The sequence below is a fragment of the Rhinolophus hipposideros genome, assembly GCF_964194185.1.
Source record: "Rhinolophus hipposideros genome assembly, chromosome: 2".
NCBI classification, from domain to species: Eukaryota; Metazoa; Chordata; class Mammalia; order Chiroptera; family Rhinolophidae; genus Rhinolophus; species Rhinolophus hipposideros.
Genome location: NC_138048.1, coordinates 57,104,790 through 57,114,403, shown reverse-complemented (window position 1 = coordinate 57,114,403; position 9,614 = coordinate 57,104,790).

Below are 9,614 nucleotides of genomic sequence, written 5' to 3'. Positions count from 1 at the left end.
TCTATCTAGCCAGATGCAGATGCTCCCATCAGTCATAATATTCAAAAACCAAGAGATAAACAGCAAGACAGAACCCACATAATAAATAAGCATTAGTAGTCTATGTGGGGAGTAAACAATTCATAGTCAGCGTTTTCCAGTTTTTGTGTGTGTGTGTGTGTGGTTTTTTTGTTTGTTTTTGTTTTGTATGTTGTTGATGATTTTTCCTGCTTAAGTGGTGTCTTTATTCAGTTTCAATGGTGGGCTTGTAGTCTTAGCTCTTGCACAGAATACTCAACTAATTCGTAATAGATTTGTTATTTTATGTCACTGGAGTTAGTCCTAGTTTTGAGAAATAGGAGAGCAGTGCTGGACCCTAAAGTTTTCTTGTTTGTAGTTGTCGAATTTCTCTCCCTCACAGTTCCAATCTGGGAAGAGTCAGTTGACAATTGACAGTTGATGAAATGAATTAAAAATCAACAGGTGGTGCTCGCTTCGGCAGCACATATACTAAAAAGTCAACCGGTGACAGCAAGGTAACCCAGAGTCAGCAAAAGCTGGAGGTCTCTAAACACACCAACGCTGGAGAGATGAAAGAAAAAGATAGTTAACCAATGCCTGAGGTCCAGGATCTCCTAGGAGAAGCTGGAACCATGGGAGATGGGTACTAGATCACACAGTGCCAGAGATGCTGCCCAAGGTAGAAAAGGAAGAGGGAAATAGTTGGCTTCTTTCTTCCTATATCCTCCAATCTCTTGACACTATCTTCCATTAGCAGAACCAGCAGAAAGCCAGCTGACACACAACCTCATTTTCACAGTCTGAAAGGGTTAGTCTCCTCTACAATGTCAAGCAGCACATGGGAAGAAGGGCCTGATCAATCTGAGAGCTGAAAGGCCCAGTTCTGGCCAACAAAGTGGGAATGGATGGGGGTAGTCCATCCTATTTGGAGGTATTGAAATAGTCCAGTGGCCTAGACCAAGGTAGTGGTAGATAAAATGGAGCAAAATTGATGATTTCAGGTATATTTAGAAGAAAAAAAAATCAACATGACTTCGTGACAGATTACATTTAAGAATTAAGAGAAAAAACGGTATTGTGAACAACTTCAGCCATTTTTATTGATTGGGTTAGTTTTGTATTTTGTGTTGAACTGTAAGGATGCCACTCAAAATAATCCCTGCATGTTTAACCAAATTGTTCCTCTAATTATTAATAAGTAAAAAAGGGTGGCCAGCAATGCACTAGACATCATATAGCAGGAAAGGAAGGAGATTGGCTGCTGCTGTGGGTTACCATGGTTACCGTGGTTGGTTGATTTCATCAGGGAGTACAGGAAAGAACAGCAAGTTATAAAACCAAGGGACAGAGGACTTTCAGGATAAGGCATCTCCTGGAAATCTCTTTAGGCTGAAAAGCAGTATTATTTTACTGGTTGCAAAGACCAACTCACTAGAGAAATGAGAAGGCTACCATGGCAAGCAGTTATGGTAATAATTGCCAGGGGTGTGTGTGTGTGTGTGTGTGTGTGTGTGTGTGTTGTAAAATACTTGAAAAATACTTTGTGAATTTCTACAGAGCCAATTAGCCAGTCCAAACCTAAGTTTTTAAATTCCAGATGTCAGAACCAGGTGGAGACTAAGGTGTGGTGTAGAGGAATTCATGAGCCAAAACATGAACGGCTGCAGACTTGTCCCATGCAGTTGCCACTGCATTTAAGAGGGGTGAAGTGAGGTGGACAAGAGAGCTCAGTAGTAACCAGACCTGTCCTTGCAGCTGCTGCCTGGTGACTCCTCGGCAGTGAGCCAGAACCTTGACGTCAGAGGCTTCTATTATTATTATTTTATACATTTTTAACTTTAGCAACAATATGAGCAGAAGATAGTGAAACCAATTTTATTAGTTATAACCCAACCATATAATGATAAATATCTTTCTCTATGGCCCAGTAAGAAGATATTATTTAAGTGCATATCACACGCATGTCTTTGTTCTAGTTCCCGAAAGGACTACAAAGAAATATAGGGCACACTTCAGCATAATTACAACAATATCCTTTCATTTTTAATTTTTGTAATATAATTTATTAGGTCTAGTAACACTGAATTCCTAGCAAATTCAACTTCCTGGTGCATATGACATTTCACATATGCTAAAACCTCCATTTCCAACTATTTTATGAATCTGAAGAAGTTAACATATAGGTCACAGGATCTGAAGAGATAATTATAATGTGGATATTATCAAACTAGAATGGAATGAAGGCTTTGAGATAAGCAAAAGAGTTATTAAACAGGTTGCATCAGAAAAGCCCTAAAATGCCATCTTGACCGGCACACAATCGCTGAAGACTGACAACGTAATTACAGGAAATACATTCCTGCACCAGGAATAACAAGTTAATCAGATGTTCTACATAGGGAAACAGTTGAAAACCAGTCAGGAAACAATCCGGTGACTTGCCAAAAGTGGGTCCTTGAAGAGAGGGATGCAGATATCTTGATAGAAAATATTTCAAGGGCAAATTGTTTAAATTATTGATACTGAGATCTTTGATTTTGTGGAGGTGTCACTATCTAACTTTCATTCTGCATATACAGAAACAACAGAGTCACATTGGAAGACAATTAAAAGACTTACAGATAAAATGAGGCTCTTGCGTAGGAGATTCGATACCTACTTTCAGAGCGCTATCAGGAATTTGACATCATAAGCAAGCAAGAATCAGGTCCTAAAATCAGAAGGACTTTTACTGGGCAGTGAGGCAGAAGAAGAGGGAAAGGATGCGGCAACGCTCCTGAATGCATTCAGGGTATTGCGAATTCTCTCTCACTGGAGAATTCCCAAACTTTGACATTGGCTTTCCAGCTCCATTCGACTTCCTAAATAGCCAAGGCAAGTGGTCTGTTCTGAAACATTGGCAAGCTGGTCAATGAGGAGAAGAGGATAACAGAAGGAAAAGTGTAGCATGTGTAATGGATATGGAGGGGACTTAAAATGTCTACACTCTTTAAAATCATTGGTTTTTTTCTGTACAAGTTTTTTTTTTCTTATTGAGGTATAATTATTGTTTTGAAAGTTGGAATCCTCTAACTTCTGATGTTTATGAAAAAGTCTGTCAAGTCCAATAGTTATTAATGTCCTGTTTACTTTTTGTTGAAGAATGGCTTTTTTAAAAAGACTTCATTATTTTTAGAGAAGTTTTAGGTTTCCAATAAAACTGACAGTTACAGAGATTTCCTATACACTTCTGTTTCCACATGTGCATAGCTTCCCGCGTTATCAACATCACTAACCAGAATGGTGTTTTACCATAGTTTTACCTTTTCCAAAATGTAATATAATTGGAATCTTACAGTATGTAGCCTTTTCAGATTGGCTTCTTTTTCTTAGTGATATGCATTTAAGTTTCCTCCATATCTTTTCATGGCCTGGTAGTTCATTTGTTTTCAGTGCTGATAAATATTTCATTGTCTGGATATATCATATGTTATTTAACCATTCACCCACTGAAGGCTATCTTGGCTGCTTCCAAGTTTTGGCAATGTTGAATAAAGCTCCTATAAATATCTTTGTGTAGGTTTTCCTGTGGACATAAGTTTTCAACTCCATTGGGTAAATACCAAGAAGTGTGACTGCTGGATTGGGTGGTGAGTCTGTTTAGCTTTCCAAGAAACCGCCCAACTCTCATCCAAAGTAACTGCACTACTTTGCATTCCATTTGGCAATATATGAGAGTTCCTATTGTTCCATACTCCTCAGCTTCTGGTTTTGTCGGTGTTCCAGACTTTGACCATTGTAATAAGTGTGTAGCAGTATATTTCATTGTTTAATATGAACTTCCCTGATGACATATAACATAGAACTTTTCATATGCTTATTTGTCATCTATTTTCTTTGATACAATTTCTATTAATATCTTTGCCTAATTTTTTGTTTGGGTTGTTTTTTTTCTCCTTTCAAATTTTCTCTGAGAAGTAAGTAGGGCCCAGGGAAAAAGCTCCTTGACATTGGTCTTGGCAATGATTTTATTTTTCATGTGACACCGAAAGCAAGGGCAGCAAGAGCGAAAATATGTGGGATTACATTAAACCAAAAAGCTTCTGCACAGCAAAAGAATCAATCAACAAAATGTAAAAGTAACCTACAAAATGAAAGAAAATATTTGTAAATCATATACCTGATAAGCAGTTAATATCCAATATATATAAGGAACTCCTATAACTCAAAGCAAAACAACAACAGAACCCAATAAGCAATAGCCTAATTTAAAAATGAGCGAAGACCTAAATAGATATTTTTCCAAAGAAGATAAAATGGCCAACTGGTATATGAATAGGTGCTCAGCATTACTAATCATTAGGAAAAGAAATCAAAACCACAATGGGGTATCACCTCACTGCTGTTAGGATGGCTATTATTTTAAAAATGTATATTTATATATTTATACTTATACTTTTATACTTATATTTATATTTAAACAATTATTGGTGAGGATGTGGAGAAAAGGGCACCTTTATGGTGGAAATATAAATTGGCAAAGTAATTATGGAAAATACTATGGAAGTTTATCAAAAAATTAAAAATGGTCCTACCATATCATCCAGCAATCCGACTTCTGGGTATTTATTCAAGAAATGGAAATCGGTATCCCAAAGAGATAGCTGCACTGTCACATTTATTGTAGCACTATTCATAATAGCCAAGATACAGAAACAAACTAATGTCCATAGATGGATGAATAGATAAAAACATATCCAAGCATATGTTTATTTTATATACATAAAATGGAATATCTTGCATTTTGAATGAGCATTTTACCATACATGATTTTGTAACATTATGCATTAGTCATTTGTAAAATATCCGTTCATTAAGTTATGCAGATCTAAACAGATGGTACATTTCATTCTACAATATTAACAAATCAGCTTTGCTAATATCACCAATCTCATCAGAAAAATATTTAACTGTTGAGAAGCTGTCAAGATCCCGGTGACACATCCACATTTTCCAAATTGTACATGGATGTACAGTTTCATTTGAAAGTGCAAATGTTATTGGCAACAAATACTGTTGTTTTCCTTGAAGCGACAGTCTCACTTCACTTACTTTCAAGGAAATGTTTGCCTAAAATCCAAGTATGAATAACCATACTTTGTCTTTCAATCATTCTTTTGAGTAAAAATGGTGCTCCACGAAAAAAGCAGTGGTTCATTTTGCAACTCAAATAATCATACAAGTGTTTTCCCTGAGACAGCGATCGTACATCAGTGTGCAAAAGTACTTTATGCATACTTCTCATTTTGTCATGCAGAATATCGACAAGGCATGTAGCCAACAGTTGAGAATTAATAAAATTAATATTTGTAACGCTTCATAAATGACATTCTTTAATAAGTGAATGAAACTGATGTGGCAGAGAAGAATACAGTGACCACAAAAACAGTTTGGTGTTAAAGCATTGATTTGTGTTTAAATAAAGGAAATTTCATCCACCAGTGCTTTTGCATACTCAGTGGAAAAAGCACATAACAACTGAGTAGTAGTATTATGAAAATCGTGTTGACTTCAGAAAAACCCTGAGTAACCTCAGAGTCCCCTAGAAAACAACATCAAAATTGAAAACCACTAAATTTGACTGGTTATGCTGTAGAAATGAAAAATACTTTATAATTTTAAGATTCCCTTTATCACATTTATAAGACCAACATGTTTGTCTAAAAATTCAATCTCATTATATCTGAGAACCCAGTATTACCACAAGGGATAAATGTTGACAATAATACCAAAAAAAAAAAAAAAAAAAAAAAGATGAATGTAAATTGAAGTTATCAAGTTGTCTAGATATTTGAATAAACACGTTTTACCTAATTATATTATTATTTATTATGCCTGATTACCTATTATTAGAACAATATATTTGTAAAATATTTAATAAAAAATTCTGTTTGAATGATGAATAATTCAAAAGTTTTTACTAATTCTGATGTCTTACATTTTAGTTACTTCTACATGGGAACTTTCACTGAATCAAAGAATACTAGAAGATAAATCTTTATTCCATTTTTTCCATGACATTATCAAGAAAAGAATAACTAAGAGTAAACAATGTTTACTGAATGACTATTCTCACTAAGTAGTATAACTATTTATTTAATACTATCAACAACCCAATGAGTTAGGTACTTATAATTCCCAATTAAAAAAATGAGGCTTAAAAAGTATTAGTGACCTCATCAAGGTCACAGAGATGGGAAGTGGAAGAGAACTTAGCATGAGGTTACTTAGTGTCATTGAGAATTCCAGAGCTGGTTAGAGAAAGGGTCAAAAAAGCTCCTAGCAAAGCAGGTGGGTGTTGTTTCTTAAAACTGTAATTGGCACCACTATTCATTAACACAAGCAAGTCTAGCCTGGGTGTGTAGGTTCATGACAAAAGAGTCTTTCCTGGGAGGTTCTCAGACACCAGTCTCTCTTTAGTGTGATCTGTAAGCTGAGTCCTGGTTACAGAAAGCCTGACAACATTGAGCAAGGCCCTGAGGCTGGGTGGAAAGAGCAGGGACCCCTGTTGCTTCAGAAATTATGAGTTTATACACTTGGTTAGAATCAAGACTGAGATTCTGGAATGTTCTTTGGGAACATGATAGAAAAACTTCTCTAGTGATAAGTGGAATATCAGCTTGTAGTGTGCTGAATGATGCCCCAGAGGGCAAAAGTTTCTTGAGAGACTTCCTTTCTGACTTAGGATATCTGCAGCCCTGCCTTTCAGTGAGTTTCTTGCCTTTTGGGAGGCAGAAGGGATGACCACTTGTGTATGGTGCTGGACAAATGATTCAGTCTAGTTTAAATTTCACTATGTGAGCCTCTAGAATCTCATTCAGTCTTAGAAAGAAAAGAATTTTGAGCAAAGAAAAAAATTCTGCCTTTCTCCTCACTGTTTTCATTTCCATAAGCTTCCTTCCGGGTCATCAGTTTCTCCCCGGAATACTACAAAGATGTAACAAAGCAGGACATTTCATCTTTTATTCTACACCTTTGCCACTTCATCCTGACTATCTTAAAACAGAAATATAAGACTATATCTTATACAAAGGATGTGAAAAAATCAGAGATGAAGAATTATTATGGTTCTTCTTTGTCAGGAATCTGTGAAACAAACTATATGACAATGTTAAAGAAAAAAGTTAATTACTGATTAATCCAGAAATTACTGAACGCCTGCTCTGGGCCAGGCACAGTTTTAGAAACCAAGATATAGCAGTGAGCAAGACAGAAAAATCCTCCACTTTTAAGGAGCTTACATTCCATTGGGGAGATGAAAAATAAGTACATAAATAAGTATGTAATATGTTATGTTGGTGATAAGAATTATGAATAAAAAGCAGGTGGAATGCTAAGAGCTGAGGGGCTGGGTTACATGCTATTTTATTTAGGTTGGTCAAGAAGGCTTTCTGGATAAGGGGATATTTCAGCAAAAACTTGAGTGCAGTGGGGGAATGTACCATGTGGCTAGCTGGGGGAGGAGCTATCTAGGTATGGCAAATGCAGACGTCCGGAGTTGGGAAGATGCTTTTTGTTTCTAAGAAAGAGCAAAGGAGGTCATTGTGGTTGGCAAAGAATGAGCCAGGGAGAGGAGAGAGCAGAGTATTAACTAAGGATCATGTCACACATAGGGCCTTATAGGCAATGGTTTAAGACAGAACATTTGAATTTTATTCCAAGTAAGATGTAAAAGTCTTGGATGGTTTTGAACAGAAAATGACATGATATGAATTGGGTTTTAAGATAATCATACTGCTCTCTGGAAATTAGACCTTTAGTGAATAGGGATTGAAACCCAATAACCAATGAAAAGGTCCAATGGAATATCAATAATCCAAATGACAGATTATGTGACTTGGAGTAAGGTGGTGCAAAGTGTTTAGATTTGAGAGCCATAGGTGATTTGATAATGAATTGGATGTAGGGTATGAGAGAAAGAATGCAGTCAGGACATTGTCAAAACTTTGGCCCAGAGAACTGAAGAAACAGAGTTACAGTTAAACTGAGAAGAGAAGGACCTTAGCAGGTTTTTATTTTGTTTTCTTTGGTATCAATAACTTGTTTTTGTCCTTGTCTAGTTTAAGATTCTTATTAGACATCCTGCTAGAGATACTGATTAACTATATACCAAATCTGGAGTTCTTGGAACAAATTGAGTCTTATGTTTAAATCTGAGGTAGTTTTAGATGGGTTTTGGTTGAGAGGAAATAAAGAGTAAATTATGAAGAAGAAACCAAAGGAAGCTGCATTATTATTTTGAGAGTCGTTTCCTGTTAATATTTACCCCAGTCTGGGGGATTTTTCAGGGCAGTTTTTTTTTTGTTTGTTTGTTTTTTACTGAAAACAGTACCCTATAAGCTACTTGCAGGCCCAAACCATGTCTCATTATCTTTACATAGCTAAGTGCTGGCCTTATGACTATGTCAGAGCAGACACTCAGTCAATTTAAAAAATAAAGTTGCTACCATGTTTCCCCGAAAATAAGACCTGACCAGAATATAAGCCTTAGCGTGATTTTTCAGGATGACATCCCTGAACATAAGCCCTAATGCATCTTTTGGAACAAAAATTAATATAAGACCCGGTCTTATTTTGGGGGGAACACAGTAGTATTAGGTTAGTGTTCAGAGCACACCACATATAGTTTGTTGTGTGCACTTAATTCATAATTTTGGCTGAATGAAAGGCTGGTATAAAAGGATAATGTTTTAATAATTAAAGTGAATACACATGCTACAAAATTTCAACATAGAATGTAAATTAATTCAATACTCGATTTTCTGGGCAATGCTTGATTTTCTTGACAATGCTTATGTACTTCTTTTTTAAAGGGGGCGTTCAAAAAACCAATAATAATAATAATAATAATAATAATAATAATAATGTTTCAACACTCCCTGTTGAAATTGAGTGAATAAACAAGGTCCTTCAAGAATTAAAAAATACTATTTTAGTACGAATTATATGTTCAATAAGTATTAGTTTTATCTCTTAATTTAAAAAGTACTCCATCTGAAGAATAATATCCATCTGAAGAATAACATTCTTTAACCTAATATCCCAAAGACCAAGTCACTGTTTCTTGTAGATTCAGGTTTTTACTTACATTGTTCATACCATATTAAATAGTTTAATATAAACCATTAAGCACATTGCTTATAAAAATTGAGTTAAATATTATGAAATTCAAAATGTCTTAATAGCTCAACAAGAATGTAATAAATGAGGATTACAACAAAGATTCTATCACAAAGTTACACGTTTTCTGTTCTCAAGTAAAATTGAAATATAATGTGGAGACTACTTTTTCTGCATTTATTTTAATCATCTTCTAATACATGGAAATTTAATAAAGATGATTACCTTAGATCTTGAAAATTATAAAAGTTAAGAAAATTTCCCTACAAACTTTTACACTCCTATAGACAAGACATATTCATGTTCATATTTAAAGATTAGAAGTTTTCCAATACGTACTATGTGCCAGGTACTGAGCTAGACATTTTCTTAAAATTTTCTCATAGTCCCAAGATTTAGCTTGTGGAGGCTGTCAGGTCTACAGTAGTGAAGAGAAACAACAGTTGGGTTACATT